Below are 21381 nucleotides of genomic sequence, written 5' to 3'. Positions count from 1 at the left end.
AACATAAAATTCAAATAAAAGTGTCTGTTTTAATGTTTCAAAAAAAACTTCAAATAACAAATATGGCTAAGGAATTATGTTCATTATTTATTTATTTATTTATTTATTTATTTATTTATTTATTTATTTATTTATTTGGTATATAAACTACTGTTACACCTAAATAACATTTTTGTAAGGCTCTTCTATAGATAATAAAAAGCATGTATGATAGTGATTTATGTTTCAAAATATAACATTAAACAGTGAACATTTTACTGTATTAAAACATTAAAGTCACTATTGATGCTTGATATTTGTATATTTACAGTGTACTCTATATAAAACATAATGCTGTTTGTCATTTAAACGCTAACGCTGTGCACAGACGCTGGATTGCATGTGGTTACTGGGCATTTTTGCTGTGCTGAATTATTCCCCACAAAAGTGGTGCAACTGTTTAGTGCATTCACCTCACAGCGAGACGGCTTAATGTTATTTTCTGTTTTTGTGCAGCCAGTACATTCCTTCTAAATGAAACATGAACTTCAACCTTTAAACGAGCATGCGGTGAACTGGCTCCTGACCTTGCATTCTGCAATGTTTTATTAGAGAACTGAGACAATAGTCTGTCTCTCTCCCTCTGCATCCACCATACCAAAGTCAGACAGGCCCATTAAAAGGCAGGAAGTGGGGAGGCTAAGCTGATTATGCAATGTTTGTATTCTACTCAATGCGCGTCTCTCTCTCTCTATGTCTGTCTTTCTGTCTCTCGCCCTAAATTGTCTCTTTCCTCTGTTCTCTCTGCACCGAGGGGAGATGTCAAACAGGCTAGTGATATTTACCCACTTTAGCCCAAACAAACAAACCAGTGCTCAGAGTAAACTGCTCTTCACGCGCTGATCTGAGATCAGGGCATCGCATTGGCAAGCATTAGGATGAGGATTGTAAAGAATGCATGCATTGACTAGTTAGATATAGACTGGTTATTTTTATTGGTTGATCCAAACTTGAATCAGATTTGTAAAAGATTATAATATCGGCTGCTGGATTTGTGTTTTGGATCTGTTTAGAATGTTGACTGGATTTGAAAGGAACATTTCATTACTTTTTAAGTATAAGTAAGTGATAAAAATCCCAGAGAGGTTTGTTTTAATGCTGTAAATTGAAATACAATTTCCTTACGTAGTTATATTTTTATTTACTATAATTGTACTGGAAAATAATGCATTTATCAATATTTAATTATTTTCTTTGAATGGTTAATTTAATTTAAATGAAAATTGTAATAAGAGTTTATTACTTAATTGTGCACTGTAAAAAAATTATTTTAAGTTTATATATATATATATATATATATATATATATATATATATATATATATATATATATATATATATATATATATATATATATTTGTATATATATATATATATATATATATATATATATATATATATATATATATATATATATATATATATATATATACAGAAAAAGAACAAACATTGGCTCGTACTGTAGACAAACAAAAGAGAATATAAAAGAAAAAAAAAAGAAAAAACACACTCATAGTCTCAAAACACAATCAAAACTAAAGCGGGTAAATAAGTTAAACCTCAGAGAGGTCACTGAATTGCTCTTGAAATATAGATTTGTCAAATAAATCAAGAAATTGACCCCAAGTATCCAAAAAAAATCTAATGGAGCTAGTCCCTCCATCTGAATAACAGAAATCATATCAGAAATCTGGAATGTTCTGGAATGAGGGGGGTGGAGATGATTTCCACTTCTCGAGCACTTTGAGCACTAGTCTTTTAGCTACTACCATGCCTTGCAATACAGATTCTTGTTTGTGGGAGATAAGATGTGTTTTGTGAGAAGCCAAAGATGGCAAGTTCAGCATCTGGTAGATAAGGTCTGCTATAAGCTTTGGAGTACCAGGCAAATATTTTTGTCCAGAATTTGTAATTGCATACTTTTTTACAGTGTTTGACAAAAGGTTTTTTTCATGTAAAATCAAAGCAAAATCTATTAAAATACAAAATGCATAGGTATCATTGTTTGAGATGTCATGAAAACTTTACATAACCAAGGCAACATAACTTGTAATAAATCTGTCATAAACATGACTGTCATAAGACCTTTTTGTATAACAGTGTCGTTAATATTGTCATTGACTTCGACTGCAGTGGTACAAATTGAATTTGTAATTAAATCTCATTAAATATAATTATTTGACAGAGTAATAAAAATTATAGTGAAAAAATAATTCACTGAAAAGAAATGAGCAGATAAACATCCATGATAGTTAACATGGTCTTATGACAATTGTTTATGAAAGATTTATGTTATGTTGTCTTAATAATGTCAAGTTGTCATGACAAAGACATCTCAAGCCTCAATGTCATCTTTGCACTTAAAATGAAAACCGAGCTAATGACACTTAATGACAGTTGTCATAAGCCTGCATAAAATCTCCTTCATATATTAATGACATGTGTCTTGTCAATTATAAAGGTGTTTTAACAGTCGTATGAACGCCTCTTCAAGTAAAGTGGTACTTTTTCCACTGTGATGAAGCTTTTCTGCAATAGAAAGTTTCCACATACTGTATGTAAAAGGTTCTTCATGCAGACATTGATGCCAATAATAAACCTTACATACACAATGGAAAAAATATCCCTAAATTAGCAATTTTACATATTTTGTAATCCATGTTTTTATTTTTCTCATGTATTCTTTTGAATTGCTTCATGGAACCTTGATCTTTCCTCTAACAACTTTTAACCTTTAAAACTTCGAAAAAGTGACTTTTATAAGAATTTTTAATAAATTAAGGTGACATATTGTCTGTGTTGGTGTTGCATGTTATGCTACAAAAAAAACGTGTAACGAACAGCCAGCACGTTTTCTGTTATTTTACAGATTGATTTCTCTATATATCATTTTCTTATATGTTATATTATTAAAAACTACACTAAAAAATAATGTATATGTGCTAAATTTAAACAAACAAATTAAGCTAAACATTATTAAACTGTAAAAGAACGTAAAAAAAACTGTCAGAAAAACGAATAAAATAAAACATTAAAACAAGGGTGTCAAACTAAGTTGCTGGAGAGCTGGAGCTCTGTATATATATATTTTTAAACATTTTACTAAAAACAATTTGACTGAAGTTTTGTTTCCCTGATTTTACAGCAGTAATCTGTAAATATTGATGTGAAATTGTGTCACTCTCTGAAAATACAGAACATTTCCTTTAAAAAACAGAAGTATAACGTAATACCAAAATACAAGAAATAGCTGTAAATGTTCGAATTTTTCATGTTTAATAACAGGTATTTCACTGTAAAATAAAAAATAGAAAATTTTGCAAAAAATTGAAAATTATTTGTAAAATAATGTTTATTTTTTACAGTGTAGATTTAATTGATTAAATTCAGTACATATACATTTTTTTGCAACCACTTACCTTTACCATTTTTACAGTGTACAGTACTAAAATGGCCAAAAAAGTTTTCCATATCAAAAGCCGACAGAAGAGGGATCAAGCTCCCATGAAGCAATTTACAACCGTAAATAAACAGAAAACACTTGTGAATCACAAAATAAGGAAACTGTTAGTAAACAGATATTTCTTTACAGTGCAGTATTTTTTCCCATCTTATGTCTGGCTTTAGATTTAAAACATTTCTATTTCTATAAGCATTATAGCTCTGTTTGGAGGTGGGTGAGTAACAGAGACCTCAGGTTTTATTCTGTATTCAGCACAGCCTCAATGCACAGATCGAGCTTCTACGGGGAACTGGAATGACGTATTGGGAGGCCTCTTAATGCAGGAGCGCTGTATTGTATAATGCAGGAGATTTTCTGTGTCAAACTCCAGGAAAAGGCTCAGCACCATTGGCTTCATGGGAAGACTGGGCTTCTTGCAAACAGACGTATAATACCAGGGTTGCGGTGCTGTTGCATTCAATGTATCCTCATGTCTTAGTGAGTGTGTGTGTGGGCTTCACCTCACAGCTGCGCTCAACTGTGGGCTGAGTTTCTCGATGTTTTCCTCCTATATGTATCATACAGCGGTGGCTGAATGTGAAATGAAAGCGCACCGTCGTTCCTGGACCTGAAAGCTGCTGTGCCAAGCTGGCAGCCTGACGGATCTGAGCGGTAGGCTGCTATTAAAGCGTGGGCGATGTGTAGACACCAGCTTTGTCAGGGTCACACGCTCCTCCTACCCACTCAGTGCACACCGTTCCAGGGCAAACAGTGCTCTTCCTGTTGGTAAACACCATCCTTCCTTTTTTCCACACTGTGTGTTCTAGGACAGTTACTTCCGTGTGGAGCACATGTGCAAATATTGTTTTATAGACCAGAGCTAAAACAGCATTGATCGTTTTTAAAAAATAAAAGTTCCAAAAGGCTGGTTTTGTCACAGTGCCATAGTAAAACCATTTTTGGATCTTAGGGAACAGTTTGCCAAAGGAGCATGTTTAAAAAACATTTTATCAGGTTAAAGAGCTGTCTTTTTACTCTAAAGCACCTTTTGTGAAATGGAAAGGTTCAATGGATGTTGAAGGTTCTTTATGAAACCAACAATGGCATTAAAAGCGTTGTTTTTTAGAGTGCTGAATGGGAAAAACCCAATTAATACGAATTGGTTGGGCTTATAGTGCAGCTAGGATCCTTTCGTTTTCCAGATATATTCAGAAATATACTAAATGAAGTAATTATAACATATCGACAAAATCGATCATTTAAAAATGTTTATTTTCTGTGTAACAACTAAATATAAAATTTGAGAAAATCTGAATGAAATAGTCAAAAGACTTTAAACTCAATCAAATCAGATTGTGGGCTACAAATTGTTTAGGAAATGTTTTTTTTTTATTTACTAAAAAAATTGTATTTTACAAACAATTACACAAAACAGCTGGTCTTTCAGAGAGCCTTGAGGATATTACTTATTTTATATTATATTAGATATATTAATATATATTTTTTTTCATTTATTAATTATTTATTATTTGTAGTAATAATTATTATTATCATTATTATTATTATGAGTTTAATATTGTATATTATAATTTTATTATGATATTGTATAAAAATATTCAAAAAGTGTCTTAAAAATATCTAATATTTTTTTAGTCATCATGTCAAAGATAAATGAAACGACTCATTAGAAATGAGTTATCAAAACTATTATATTTAGAAATGTGTGGAAAAAATCTTATCTCCGTTAACAGGGGGCTAATAATTCAGGGCTGTTAATAATTCTGACGTAAACTATAGAATTATTAAAAGCCCTAAAATATTAGCCAACAACAACAAAAGACAACAACATAAATTATGAACAAATAAAACATTTTTAGAAACAATTACAATTAAACTGAATAAATCAATTAGTGATTCAATAAATTTGTTAAAAATGATGTTCAATACAGTGCTCAGCATATATAAATACACCTCTCAAATCTATCTTTTAAATTCGTATTTTTAGTATGAAGCTCTACAATATTATGTCTGTGCATATACATTAGATCATTCAGTACTGAAGCCAAATCTGCAGCTTATTACGGTCCAAAATCAGTACATCCCAATTTACATGTTATAGAAAAAAATATTAAATACAAACTTTAAAAACAGGGAAAATCAAAAAAATAAAATAAAAATGAGTTGAAATTTTGTAGATTGTAATTTTATTTTTTTGCAATATTTTGCATGAATTTATTTGTATTCTCTTTCATTTCTATGTATGTTTGATGACCAAAATATTATTTTATTAAATATATCTGTTAAATAAATCCGTTTTGTTTAAATGCACCAAAATACATTCACTGAGAAATGGATACAAATATTAATTTTCAAAATGGGCTGTACTCAATTATGCTGAGGACTGTATATGAAATTTATGATTACATTTCTGATTATTAACATTTAATTAACCCATTAAAAGATAAGTCTATCTAAATCTTTGTGGAAAAAATAGAACAGATGATGATTTTCATAAGGTTCTACAGCTCATTTGCAGTTGCAGTGAAGAATGACAGGTATGAGTGAAGGAACAGTAATGTGGGAACTCGAGGGCCACAGTAGGCTTGAGGGTGGGAATCTGGGGTGTGGTTTCAGGAATGCCTGCCGCCCACAGAGAGAGCAGGAGGACTGTGGGAGCCCAGCAGGAGTTGGCAAACTGGACCACAGGCCACGGATTAGAAACACATGTCTATCATATTGACGGACCCCCTCCTTCACACTCCCTCCTCCTCAGAATATCTGCAGTGTCATGACCCAAAGTTAACAAACAGCTAGCAAATACATGTGGTTATAGCTGTCTGCTTGGATAAATGTTATGAAAACACTTACGAACACACAATCAAACACACTTCTAATAAAAAATAACAAGTTGCTTTAATTTATTGTGTTTCAGTTAGTGATTTCAATTGATAAACAAAATCATTTCATTTTTTTTAAATTAGTCACAGTTAATCCTATGTAACGGTAATGTTTAAGTATGTTTTATATTGCAATAATTTCCCGTTCAGTCTTAAAATATTTTGTGGAAACAACATAAAACAATGGATTATGTGACTGAGGGCTACTGTAGAGTATCACTATTATGTTAGACATACTATTATGTGTCTTGCTGCTTTAAATTATATAGTTAAATCAAGTTAACTTTTCTAGTCACAGCAATTAATCAAATTGACTAAAACAATATAGGCTCATGTAGCCCTATATACATTTCTGGAGATCGTGAATTACATATGGCTGCATTTCATTTTTTAAAACGAACTATATGGGTCGGTATGACACCGTTGCTTTTCTTGCTTATCAGCTGACCGCTTACCTCCGTATGGGGAGTCCAGTAGCTCACCATGTACGTCAACAGACTTGAGAGAAGTTGACCACGATGAGTCTGATGAAGAACGGCTCCAGAAACTAGGGCTGCTCGATTATGGGAAAAATCATAATCACGATTATTTTGGTCATAATTGTAATCACGATTATTAAAAACGATTATCAGTTGAAGTTAAAATTATTTGTCCTGCTGTGAATTGATTTTTATATATAAATATTTCCCAAATTATGTTTAACAGAGGTTTTTGTTTACAGTATTTCCTATAATATTTTTTCTTCTGGAAAAAGGCTTATTTGTTTTATTTCAGTTAGAATAAAAGCAGGTTTGAATATTTTGAAAGCTATTTTAATAGCTCGATATTATTAGCCCCTTTAAGCAATATATATGTTTGATTGTCTGCAGAAGAAACTACTGTTATACAATGACTTGTCTGTTTACCCTAGTTAAGCCTTTGAATGTCACTTTAAGCTGAATACTAGTATCTTAAAAAAATCTAGTAAAATATAATGTACTGTCATCATAGCAAAGATAAAAGAAATGAGTTATTAGAAATGAGTTATTAAATCTGTTATGTTTAAACTGTGCTTTAAGCATCTTCAGTGTATTTTTAATTTTATTATTAATTAATAATAAAAACAGTCGGCAGCAGCAGGAATACCGCACACTGTCACACAGAATAGTGCGGCTCTTATATGGTTTCTCTTTCTCGTGTCTTTTGATTTTCAACTTGTTAGTATATTACACAAATGAGGGTTAATATGAATAATCACTAAACACCGCGCTCTGACACAAATGTGCATGTACTTGACCATTAAAGCGCTCACATTAAGATTGCGTTAGATGTGTGTGTGCTCTGCTCTCCGAGGCTAAGCGCGGCGCACGCGCAAACACACACATACGCTACCTGTCCGAGGCTAAGCACGGCGCGCGCGCACACACAACAGCACGTGCTCTTTTGCGCTTTTGAAAACATGAATGATGAGCATCCCGTGCTGTAAAAGTTACATTACAGCACATGATTTTAGTCATTTTCACGTGGAACTGAGCTTTGCAGAGGCAAAAAGTTTTCACACGTGTACAACTGGAAAGGGGGCGGTACGTGATGAAATAATAATTTATCTCGATTAATGGTTTTTCATAATCGTTAAAAGCCAAAATCGAAATCGGATTTTCGATTAATTGAACAGCCCTACCAGAAAGCTGGTAAGACAAAAACAGCCAAAAAAAAATATAAACAACTAAATAACTGGGTGAGAATGTGGTAAATTCTAAAAATGTGGAAAAAAATTTGAAAAGGGCTTTTCTTTTTCTGGATTGCTTTTTAAAACTGTCGGTTGGGTTTAGGGAAGTGGCCGGGTGGGTCAGTTATTGTTCAGCAGATCAGTGAATTAGTCAGTCGACAGCAGCCTCTGGTGGATTCATGTGAGAACAGCAGGCATGAATGGCACTCGCAAGAAATTTGAGATCTAAAAAAGCGCACACAGCGGCCTCTGGTGGATTCGGGAAAACAAAAACTTAGGGGAAAAACGTAGCTCCTGGGATGTATTTCACACTCTCCAGAAATGCATATAGTGGTATGTTTTAAGAAGTGTAAGTTAAAATTTGTATAACTTAATGTAAAATAATGTAGTTGAAACCTGATTAGCTTATTAAGTTAAAGCATCATAAAAATGTTTGTTGTCTTTTACAGAGTAGGAAAACCATTGGCTTTACCATTTATATATTGTAGCCTATAGCCATTTTGTATAAATGAGAGCTTCAAATCTGAACATTAAAAATAACAAACAAAATCATCAATCAAATAATAACAAATAATAAAAGTGAACATAAGACAGTCTTCACATAAGCCAGTTGTAATAAATGCCATATAACCTACCGTTTAATCATGTACTGTAGGAATACAGAAATTAAACAAAGTTATTAAACACTTAATTCTGAAACTGTCATATTTGTATGTTCAATTTAAGAGCTTGTGCTTCAAGAATAAGAGCTGACAGGACAGGAAAAGTGCTTTTGCTGACAGCATCTGACAGTTCACTGTTGTTGTTCTAAAGCCCCTCATCACCTGTACCTTGTCTGCTTTCATTTTACTGAGGCTTAAAGCTAATGGAAACACATGCCGCATACGTCGCTGACACCATTGTAAGCATTTGTAGTTCTGCATTCTGTTTGTGTTGCTCTGTCAATAATAATAATTATTATTTATTTTATATAGTGCCTTTAAAACTTAATTCTCAAAGCACTTTACACAAAAAGATACAGATGTAAAAATGTTTTTTAGTGACAATAAAAAAAAAAACATTCAAAATAGATAAAACATTTAAATATCTAGAATCATAAAACATACACAGCAAAATATGGGGACCCAAAACAACTCTATGGGTGTTAATTTCAACACTTTGAAAGTGTCTCATGGGGTCCACTCAAAACAGAGTTAAATCAACACTTTCAAAAGGGTTGGCACATTGACACCGAAGTAAGGGTTAATTTTAACTCTGGGCAGAGTTAAAAAATGTAACTATATTTAACACCGCCTGGTGTAATATATTATTTTATTCAACTCTCTTGAGTGTAAATATGGTAAAAAACTCAAATAGACTGTAAATTACAAAATAAAAAACATTTTATTTGAAAACATCCACCACTTCAACAATTCATTCAGTTTTTAAAATGCAACAATGTCAAATATGCTTTAAATGTTTTATTAGTACAGACAGTATCAACAAAATATGTATGACCAGTGCTCAAAAAGGCTGTTTTAGTCCTTTGGTCCAAACTTGATGTTTCATCAGTTTTCTTCTGAACGCATAGTTTTCTTCTGAAATTACATTTTAAACAACTTGGCGTGCAAATCTTTCACTTGTGGTGTTTCCTTGGTCCTCCATATCAAACACAGCAGTTTAAATGAAGGTATAAATGCTGGAAACTTGTGTGAAAACAAACTGGAGCTAGGAAATCTCATCAAGCATGTCCTGTGAATGAAGTGCTTCCCAGCCACAGGATGACCTTTTTATCCATGACGATGTACAGTAGTAGCTGCTGATCGCTCGTCTGGTGGTTCCTGATGCACGGATATAGGGTGATGCTCTTCTAAGAACTCTTCAAGACTCCAGCATGACTAAGATAAATGTTTGAAAACAAATTGCAATCAAATTCTATGATATATTTAAAAGAACATTTAAAGTAAATAAAACATTCAAGAAATCTAAACTCACCTTTTGAAAATCTTCATGATGATGCACAACTTGACTCTCCCAGCTGGTTGAGGTGACAGGATATGGAAAAGTAGAAAAAACACATACATCACTGTTGGATCTCCAAAAACAATTAGGTTAATCACTATGACTAGAACTGGAAAAACAGGCAGCTGTCTGTCCAGAATCCTGAATTTAACACAACACTTGGAGCAAAATTTAGAGGAGCTTAAAATCTTTTATGCCATTTAGTGATGCTGACTTCCCCAAAATATTGGCCACAGTGTAAAAAATATTCATAAACTTACAGTTTTCTGTAAGCGTGTGCGTGTGTGTGTGTGTGTGTGTGTGTGTGTGTGCGTGCATGCGTGCGTGTTTCTTTACCAGATTCAACTTGTTGGGCCCTTTCAGGACCAGTATTGACGCCACCTTTCCTGGAGTCTAGCAGATGTTTCAGGTCCAAATATAATTTAATATATTAGGATAAGCAGAAGAGGAAAAGTGCAAAGCAAAGAGCAAAACATTATTTAAGTAACAGTTCACCCACAATACAAAACTTATCACCTTCATGTCATTTGTTATTCTCTAATGCTCTAATACCCTCTCAGCTTATTGTGAAACAAATACAGAACTTTATCAAACATACCTTCATTATTATCACCACATATGACCAAGAAGGTGTGCTTGGTCATTTCACCAACTTTGGAAATATACCATCCGTCTCTAATCAGCCACTGTCACAGGGTCTTGTGTTATTGTATAGAGAACTGTGGCTGTTAAAAAACAACAAAACATTAGTATCTAACACATATGCATAACCTTTAGATTAAAAAAGAGAGATGAACATCACAAAGTATGCCTCACACTTTTTCAGATATATTTTGATTCAGATGTTGATTATTGATAATAATTCTACAAATCAAACCTGTATTATCATTAGGCTGCTCAAATATGAATCAGTTGATTAATTTTACAGACAGGTGGCTGTTTACAACGCACTAAATTGTCTTTAATAAAACGGAAATGTTGTGTACAGTACATGCTAAGTTTAGCCTATAGTTTTAAGCACAATATCATGCGGGAGAAAAAGCTTCACTAAGATGTTCCTGACTACAGAAATAGCCTAACTTACTAACGTCAGACATCCCGAGTTGGGAAAAGTCATTTTCGGGGGAAACAGAGTTGATTTGCGGGAGGTAGCGGGAGAGATGAGAACATGAAGAGCGGTGGGGTGACTTGCGCGCGACGTACCTGAAGAGCTGGGAGGGATGCGGTGGAGAGGGGTGTGCAAAGTGTTTAATGACCGGGCGGGAGACGCGCGATTTCCGGGAGATTATCATTCATTTGCGGGCATCTACTTAGGCATCTGGGAGTCTCTGTGCATTTGCGGGATAACGTTAACGTTAGTCCCGCAACTTCCGGGAGACTTCTGTAATGTCAAATGTCTGAGAAAGTGCAAACGCGGTCATTTAAAGACATTAATGTTAACATTCCGACTTTAATGGTTGTCAACACTTAATATAATTCAAGCGTACGTTATCACGCGAGTCTATGGACTAACGGTATATGGACGGCCACGAATGAACCAGTTTAAAAGGGCTGCGGTGTTTAAAATAACCAAAATTAACATACACGGATAACAAACAATCATATGTTTTAGTCAGGAAGCCTTTTACAAGTAAGCATATGTTGATTTACTCACCAGATATGTTTTAGAAACTCTCCAGAGCTTATGGAAACCGTCCTGTGTTGCCGTTAGCATCCGGGCAGAGTAGGCTAGGCTGCTCCGGGAATTCCCTCGCTAGTTTGCTTCGAATTAAAGGAGAAGTGTCGATTTTATTTTACAGATGGGTAACAACGCACAAAATGGCATTAAGCGTGACAGAAATGTGTTGAACATGTACATTTGATGTTTTTATGCACTATGTATGCGTGAGCACATATAAAAACATTCTTGAAAAGAAGTCGATAGTAATGCAGTTAAGCTAGATACACAAACGACCATGAATGAACCGCAGAAGATTAAAATTGTCACTACATTCTAAAGTTATTAACTTAACAATATGTTTACAACTGTATTCCTTAAAGAAAGTCAGTAAAATACCAACATTTAGGTAGTTTGACTCACCAGTTGCTGTTCTAAACTTCAGATGGAAAATGGCGTCTGGAAAATTCTTCAGTGACTGGGGCTGCATGAATTCCCGGATGTTGGAAATAACACCACCAAGTGTAAAAAAGATAACTCATTGATTTCACACTGAATAAAATCAATTCTAACTCTTATTATATTCATTTATCAAAATCTAACTCTTTAACGTCAACACTTTACTCTGAAATGCTTCAACACCGAGAATTTAACTCTGATGAATTTGCTGTGTACCAGGAATACACACCTCACCAATAGGTGTAAAGTAGTGTGTTTTTACAAATGATTTAAACAGTCTAAAAGATTCAATAACACATCTGAGGGGCTTTTTGTGCCATTGTTTAAAGTTTACGATGCAATTTTGTGTGATGCTACTTTTAAAAAAAGAAAAAGACGGGAACTAGCGAATGACTTTAATCATAAAATAAGTGAAGTTTCATAAACTAATTTTGAGAGGATGTTTTTCAGTTATAACTTGCTTGCTTATGTTTTAATATTTTACATCAGGCTATTATTTTTGCATAAACATATCTAGATTTAGTAATAAACATACTGTTTGTTTGAAAACAACATTTTTTGTCATCCTTACTGCAAACTTTTATGAGAGATACTATCATTAAATGTGGAGGGGAGCCTCACAATATTTTCCGGGGGAAAAAGGGGTCTCAGGCAAAAAAAGGTTGGGAACCACAGCTCTATGGTACTCAACACTGGTTTAACACTCACACCCGCACACGATCGTCATTGCTAGGGCTGCATTGAAGTTGACACTTTTTAGCCATGACTAAATTGTCTCGATACTTCAAGCATCAAAAAATGTCTTGTCTTTCGGATCCAAGTTTCGATATCTACAGTATAAGGATAAATCAAGTCAGTGTTGGTTAACCACGTGTGTATGACGGCAAATCTATAGCAAAAATAACTTAACTAAAATATATAAACTGATGCTGACAATGTTTATGTTTAGGTCAAATCTTTTTGTAATGTAATGTGTATTTATATAGCGCATTTATCGTGTATAGCCATACACCCAATGCACTTCATAGTTATGAGGAGTCTCTCCACACCATCACCAGTGTGCAGCTTCCACTTGGATGATGTGATGGTAGCCACAAAACAACACCACAAGTGCGCTCACTACATACTAGCTAGTGGAGTTTTTGAACTTATTTGGACTGACTAATTTTTTTTTTTTTTTAAGAGTTAAGATGTTTTAAGAGTTTAACTACAAAACTACAAACTGGCAATAACTGATGTATTATGTAATTTTTAATAATAATTTTATTAAATTAGTTTTAACAAAAGTATTGCCCAGGAACTGGTATTGATTTTAAAGTACCAGTACTGGTATCAAAGATTTTTGAATGATACCCAGACCTAATCATAGCTGGCCAATCATAGATCTGCATTGTCGCGATGTGAGCATCAAAGTACAGTGAAGGGTGTCCAAAAGGCTATGAGACATACTGTGTGTACTCAAATTAGATGTATAAGTTGACCTTTTCTTTGACCTTTGTTTGTTTGTAAAAATCAATCAAATTAATTTTGTTTAATAATATTTTTTTCTGTATTATTTAGAATTTTAAGGAGTTTTGTGGTAATTATTATCTTTTATGCAATAATTAACATCCATTTTCCCCTGTTGAAAATAATTTTTGTATTTCTGCAAACAAAATACTGTCTGAATATTCATATTTTTGCGTATTTTCTTTTTATATCCTATGGCGGTCATTTTTTACAACCGTCTAGCATGCTGGAATCAGGGCCTCAATTTTTGTGTGTTCACATACCAAATATCAAAAAAGTCAAGAAGTTTTAGACCATTCTGATGATTTTGTATTTTTATAATTAAAAAAAAATGTTGGTCTAAATGACCAGAAGACTGCCAGAGGGTTAGTTCAGTTATTTAATAAAAAAATAATTGCAAGTGTTTGTGTGTTCATTTTGACAGCTTAGTTACAATAAATTCTGCTCTCATTTTTGTGTTAGTCTCTACACACTTTTTTTTATTATTCTTATTCTTTTTTGGGAAATCTCCCAAAGCATTGAAACATATCCCAACAATATCCCACATCTGCCCTGTGAGGAATGGAGAACGTAAAAATGAGTCCAAGAATTCTGATTTCCCCTGCAATAGTTCAGGTTTCATTTAAAAACAGGTGTCATCATCATCATGTTGGGACACTTAATGTAATGATGCATGAACTTCCAAGGAGACTCTGATTAAAATATTGGCAGAATGACATGCAGATGTTTGAGTGCATGAGAGTGTTTGTGGTTTGCCCCGTGGTGCTTTGACAAACAGCGTCATGTTTTAGCTCATTAAGTGTGATAAAGTGTCTGATTGAGAGAACTTGTGTGTGTGTTCTTGTACATATGTTTCTGTTTTTGTTGATAGGTAGCTTGAAGCTGTCTAGCAAGGCCTTGCCAAAATGTTTTACGGTAACCATAGTTTCCACAAGTACTGCAATAAAACTGTGTAATTTGGTATTAGACACCACGGTCATCAAAAATAACTTAAGCAAAATGACAGACCAGTTCCGAGAGCATCTTACACTTTTGGAGGAGGAAATGAAATAATTTATTATGGTTTTACTACATTTTAGCATTTATTTATAGAACATTTGTGGTGTTTAAACAATTAAGGTTAGCTGCTTTGTCACTGTGTTTTTGCTGTATTTTTTAGTATTCAATTTAATTTTAGTATAGTTTGATTGATGCACAACTCTATTTATATTTAAAACCCTAAAAAAATATTTAATAATCAATTAATTGATCAAATGTATTTTTCAACAATCAAATAAAACTGTTTTTTGCAGAAAGGCAATTTTTATATATTATTAAAAGCCCCTAAATGGGTTTTTTTTTTTAAATAACCATGCATGCAGTCGATACTGTACATCACCAAATATAAAGTGCTGGTTCGGGTAAAAACTTAAACACGCCTTTCCCTTCAAACACTAGCGGAGCACGGGGGATCACGATACTGATCATGACACGAAGATGTTTAAAGTTTATTTTCACAACAACACCAAAGTATAGCCAAACTAATGCTGTGTTTGTTCCTGTTGTTTTTCTGATTTTTAATACATTAACCTACGTTACAATGTGAGATTCATCGACCGTTTGCTATTAAAGGAAGGAGCAGCAGAGATTATGTATGGGACTTTGTCAGACTTTGACAGAGACTTTGTCAGTAACTCATGGTTCATATTTACCCCATACATCTTGTTTTGATGTTCTTCACGGGGGATAAATCATTAATTAGGCAGGTCAATTCCCCCCAAACTTTCCCGTAAAGTGGTTAAAATAGGGTTGCTAGGATGATTATGGATGGTGGTTAGGGTGTAGCTATAGAAGGTTGCTAAAGATGTTCTGGGGGTTAATATGGTCTAGCGAGGTTAAGTTGTTACACGTGGTTTCTACACTGAAAATGTTACATGATCATTATAGCCACGACAGCATATGTTTTTAGGTCATTGTTACTTATTACACAAAGTTAATCATGTTTCTGACCTCAATATATATATATATATATATATATATATATATATGGCGAGGCAGTGGCGCAGTAGGTAGTGCTGTTGCCTCACAGCAAGAAGGTCGCTGTGTCGCTGGTTTGAACCTTGGCTCAGTTGCGTTTCTGTGTGGAGTTTGCATGTTCTCCCTGCCTTCGTGTGGGTTTCCTCTGGGTGCTACGGTTTCCCCCACAGTCCAAAGACATGTGGTACAGGTGAATTGGTTAAGCTAAATTGTCCGTAGTGGATGAGTGTGTGTGTGAATGTGTGTGTGGATGTTTCCCAGAGATGGGTTGCGGCTGGAAGGGCATTCGCTGCGTAAAAACTTGCTGGATAAGTTTGCGGTTCATTCTGCTGTGGTGACCCCGGATTAATAAAGGGACTAAGCAGACAAGAAAATAAATGAATATATATATATATATATATATATATATATATATATATATATATATATATATATATATATATATATATATATATATATATATATATATATATATATATATATATATATATTGTGTATGTATATGTATATATATATATATATATATATATTGTGTATGTATATATATATATATATACACTGTTTAACACTGCACTGTTTAACATTTGCACGTTTAAAATTTGCACATTCACTGCACCACATTAAACTGTTTACTTATTGAACTGTACATATCCACTACATATGGGCATTTGTAATCATGTACACACCCACTATACATATACATTTGCAATCATGCTTATTTATCTGCATACTACTGATTATTAATAGCAACCTGTACATATATTCATATATTGTTACATATACACTTGTAATCATGTTCATCTATCCCTGTACATATATTCATATATTGTAACATATAAACTTGTAATCATGTTTTTCTATCTGCACACTACTGATTATTAATAGCAACCTGCACATATATTCATATATTGTAAATCTGCTCATAGCTTATCCAACCTGTATATAATGTTCATAGTACATCCATCTGTAAATATCACCATAGTTTTCTATAACTGCACTTTATAACTTATTCCTGTATCCTGCACTTGCTGCTATTGCACTGCTGGTTAGACCTAAACTGCATTTCGTTGCATTGTACTTGTACATGTGTAATGACAATAAAGTTGAATCTAATCTAATCTAATATATATATATATATATATATATATATATATATATATATATATATATATATATATATATATATATATATATATATATATATATATATATATATATCGTCGCCGTAGAGTTATAAGGTATAAGGTTCTATCTGACATTTTTGTCAAAATTAAGTTATTGACATATTCCTATTAATTGACAACTTTTTTACATTATGGGATGTTTTGTTTATAAGTTGTTTACAATTTAAGACTTTTATTAAAAATGAATAAAAAATGTTACGCACATACTGTTTGCTATGGACTGCAAATACTTTGAAGCTCAATATCTCAAAATCATTCAGAATGCAGATAGAACCTTAAAATTCCAAGGTGACGATATATCTGTCAAAGTAAAAAAAAAATGGGTTTCATAACCTTTAAAAATCTGATTAATTCACATTTAATTAAAACATTTAATTTAAGTTTTGCTTTTTTTTTGTAGCTCAGGAATTTAAACAAACAAAACGTTTAGGTTAAATTAGACATGACAATCTCTGCTTGAGGGATTCTTTTATTCTCTGCTTTCTTCTCTTATTGGTTGGCTGGTCAAATCAAAGGTTACTACAGGCCGACTTTGGCCTGCATACTCTAGTTTGGGCATCTCTGGTGTAGGGTCTTTTTATGCATCTGGTAATGCATTTTGAGTAATTGTTTACTGTCTCAAGTCAAAAGCTTTGTGTTTCTTATTTACATTGTGCAAACTCTGACTGCTTGGAAAAATGATCACGACCAGCTTGAGAGCTTTTTTATCTGATTATAGCTGATGTAGACACTTAAGTAAGGTTGCTGCAGAAGGTTTTTGTGCTTGTTTGCATGCTGCAGTATGATTTCCCTGGATGAAATCTGGGTCTGAATCAGAAATCAGTCGTTCTTTCTTAACAAAGGCTGAAAAGGTTCTCCACATGAGTGAGATTCAGCACTTTGAGTTCAGGGCAACCTGACTAGCAAAACAAACAGAGCTAATGCCAAGCAGAGCCTGCTCATAAAATCAGCATGGATATTCCACCACGCTCCAAAAGCAGCACAAAAAACTCCCAGATCTATTTGGCTTCTCTGTTTTATGATGGCGCTGGTTGTTATTTTAGAGTTCGACCTAAACTGTGAGGAGGTTTAATACAGGGCGTTTTCCCACTGTCTCAGCTGAAACACACACACACACACACACACAGACTCATTGTTTTTGAGATAGGGCAAGGGTAGAGCTGCTTGCTCCAACATTTTAAGTCTGCCGCAAAAGCTGTGATCTTTTCTGCCGCCTCGTTTCTGTCTGTCATCCACAATGGAGGAGCTTGTGTTGTGCTGGCGTTATCAGTGCTGGCCAGCGTGTGCGTGTGTGTGTATAATAGGATGGTGATGACAGGAGTGCAGGTGTGGACCCTGCCTCCTCTGCAGGTGGAGGAGAGGGACTTTTACCCCACCTCACAACAGCTCAAAACACACACACACACACACACACACACACACACACACACACACACACACACACATCACAGGAGATCAAAACTTTTCTCTTCTCCTCTTCTCTCCTCTTCTCTTGTCTTGTTTGTTCATTTATTTTTCCTTAGTGTGCAATTCATGAATAATTTATTATTTAGTGAGAGATTTAAAATAATTAGGAGAAAATTGGTGTTTATGAGAACAGCTTGTATTGGTGAAGAATTGCTTGTTTCATTTAGATTTTTTGCACAACTTCCTTTTTTTAAAATATATATTTTGTTTCTCTTTTTTGTTATTTGTTATCCTATGTTTCCTCTGATAAATATATAAATTTAAGATTTGGTTGGAGATTAAATAGACCTTAAAGAAAAATAGTGATTTTAGTGGCAAAATATAAGAATGTAAAGGTATTTATTTTGAGGATTGATGATGATGATGATGATGATGATGATGATGATAAGGATGATGTACGAGCCATGGTCTACAGCACCAAATTCATCCTCCTCTACTTAAATCAGCCTGTCACTAACTTACTCACTGATTAAAGAAATCGGACTTTTACTGCTGATCTGTGATCGAAAGCCTTCAGTTTTATATTGCAGTGTCTATTCTCTAACACAACTACTTGATTTTTATTACTGTAAAAATCAAAATGACTTGGTCAAGTGGTGGGCAAGTGACAGAACTGGTGTTGTGGCTTAACCCTGTTAACACAGACTATTGCACCAAGCCTAAGTCTTTTAATATTAAAAAATATTTTAAGTAGTGTCACACTGAATTGTTTTAGTTTGTGTTTTTTTTTAAATCCCAGTTTTTTTCCCTTTTCATTTTTTACTCCAAAAAATGCCAAGACACATTTTAGTGAAAAATATAGTGAAGTTGCATTACACTGTTATTGTTTTCATGCTTGAAAACCCGATTTTGTATTTGACTCATTTTCTCTGTTCTAATTTCCTCCTAATTTATCTCTTCTCACTTCTTTTTTTTCTTCTCTCATCTCACCTTTCTTTTTCTGCTATCAGACTAAGTAATTAGTGTTTTTCTCCATAATCACAATCAAAAACCAACTATTATGATGTAAACTCTTTGATTTGAAGATCTGATCTCTTGTTTGATGCCTTTTTTTCCCCCTTATGTTTACTCTGATAAATGTATGAATTTATGATTCGGTGGGAGATTAAATATATTTTAAAGACAAATTGGGATTTTCAAGAGTTCACACTTAGCTGATGATTTACAAAGCTTATTTGGCATGCTGTCCCGGGAGAGAGCCCCGAGCTCAAGGGCTCCTCGAGCCCGGGGCTTCCTCCCGTTGGCAGAGCAAGAAGGGAGCCTGAGCTCGGTGGATCTCAGAACTCCCCTGCCGCTGTAGCTAAGGGAACGTAAGGAATTAGACCAGCTTGATTGTTAAGTATGTTGAATGTCTTTGGATGGTGGGAGGAAACCGGAGAGCCCGGGGAAAACCCACGCGGACACGGGAAGGACATACAAACTCCCCACAGAAACACTCACCGGTCCTATCGAACTAGGACCGGCAGTATTCTTGCTGTGTGGTTCACAGTGCTAACCACTGGACCGCCGTGCCGCCCAATTACAGATAAAGGAGGAGAATAGGGGAGGAGGGGGGTTTCTTCCAAACGAAGATAAAGTGAACTGAAAACTTAGACTATTTATGGTGCCTTAGGGCTCATATGATTGGAAGATTAGTGATTAGCAAATGCGAGACTGGACGTGATAAATCATAAGCACGTGATCCTCTCGAAATTAGTTTATGAATAAACTTCACTTCAAGAGTTCACACTTAGCTGATGATTTACAAAGCTTATTTGGCATGCTGTCCCGGGAGAGAGCCCCGAGCTCAAGGGCTCCTCGAGCCCGGGGCTTCCTCCCGTTGGCAGAGCAAGAAGGGAGCCTGAGCTCGGTGGATCTCAGAACTCCCCAAAATGCAGAATTAATCGCTCGGGACAGCAGCCGCGTATTCGAAGCAAAAAACCCCCCAAAAGGCAGGAAATTTAGAGCTATATCCGGCTGCTGGATATAATAGAAGGAAAGAGGTTAAATGCATGGGCATTAATTAGATAGGATTAATAAGGGTGAAAAGAGGATTCTAATAACTCTTGCTGGAGTTAGAGTTTGAAGGAACCCCTGCGGGGGTCATGGTTTTCGGGGTTAAGAAGAAGGGGAGAATAGGTGGTTTGAAGCAGTGAAAAGAGAACTTTGAGTGAATCTTGTGGGAGTTGGAGCTCTAAGTGACCCCTGCGGGGGCCAGAGTAGAGTGAAGGTATGGAGCAGAGAGTGGAGGAGAGTAGCTCTTACGAAAGATGGAGCTTTGTGAGAGTTTGAGTTTAGAGCGGCCTCTGCGGAGGTTAGAGCTTGAGGGTAGGGTGTAGATAGGAGTGACCTCTGCGGAGGTTAGAGCTTGAGGGTAGGGAGTAGATAGGAGCGACCTCTGCGGAGGTTTGAGCTTGAAGGTAGGGTGTAGATAGGAGTGACCTCTGCGGAGGTTTGAGCTTGAGGGTAGGGTGTAGATAGGAGCGACCTCTGCGGAGGTTTGAGCTTGAAGGTAGGGTGTAGATAGGAGTGACCTCTGCGGAGGTTTGAGCTTGAGGGTAGGGTGTAGATAGGAGTGACCTCTGCGGAGGTTAGAGCTTGAGGGTAGGGAGTAGATAGGAGCGACCTCTGCGGAGGTTTGAGCTTGAAGGTAGGGTGTAGATAGGAGTGACCTCTGCGGAGGTTTGAGCTTGAGGGTAGGGTGTAGATAGGAGCAACCTCTGCGGAGGTTTGAGCTTGAAGGTAGGGTGTAGATAGGAGTGACCTCTGCGGAGGTTAGAGCTTGAGGGTAGGGAGTAGATAGGAGCGACCTCTGCGGAGGTTTGAGCTTGAAGGTAGGGTGTAGATAGGAGTGACCTCTGCGGAGGTTTGAGCTTGAGGGTAGGGTGTAGATAGGAGCGACCTCTGCGGAGGTTTGAGCTTGAAGGTAGGGTGTAGATAGGAGTGACCTCTGCGGAGGTTTGAGCTTGAGGGTAGGGTGTAGATAGGAGTGACCTCTGCGGAGGTTTGAGCTTGAGGGAAGGG

General features: G+C 35.1%; 1 protein-coding gene and 2 long non-coding RNA genes across 16 annotated transcripts in view; 1 reads left to right on the top strand and 2 right to left on the bottom strand.

Moving 5' to 3' along the window:
- rbms3 (RNA binding motif, single stranded interacting protein) overlaps positions 1-21381 on the top strand; it is a 264037-nt gene that overhangs the window by 187088 nt on the left and 55568 nt on the right. The gene's annotated exons all lie outside the window — the stretch shown is intronic.
- On the bottom strand, positions 9533-10529 carry LOC137487953 (uncharacterized). Its single transcript, XR_011006806.2, has 3 exons — positions 10423-10529; positions 10060-10102; positions 9533-9962 (listed from the first exon to the last, which is right to left on the bottom strand). It is a non-coding gene; the product is annotated as an uncharacterized lncRNA (long non-coding RNA).
- On the bottom strand, positions 10571-12226 carry LOC137487952 (uncharacterized). Its single transcript, XR_011006805.2, has 3 exons — positions 12167-12226; positions 11741-11847; positions 10571-10811 (listed from the first exon to the last, which is right to left on the bottom strand). It is a non-coding gene; the product is annotated as an uncharacterized lncRNA (long non-coding RNA).

This window comes from Danio rerio, chromosome 16 (genome assembly GCF_049306965.1).
Source record: "Danio rerio strain Tuebingen ecotype United States chromosome 16, GRCz12tu, whole genome shotgun sequence".
Classification (NCBI taxonomy): Eukaryota; Metazoa; Chordata; class Actinopteri; order Cypriniformes; family Danionidae; genus Danio; species Danio rerio.
Note: the sequence above shows the minus strand (reverse complement) of the source record. Positions and strands in the feature narration are given on the sequence as shown.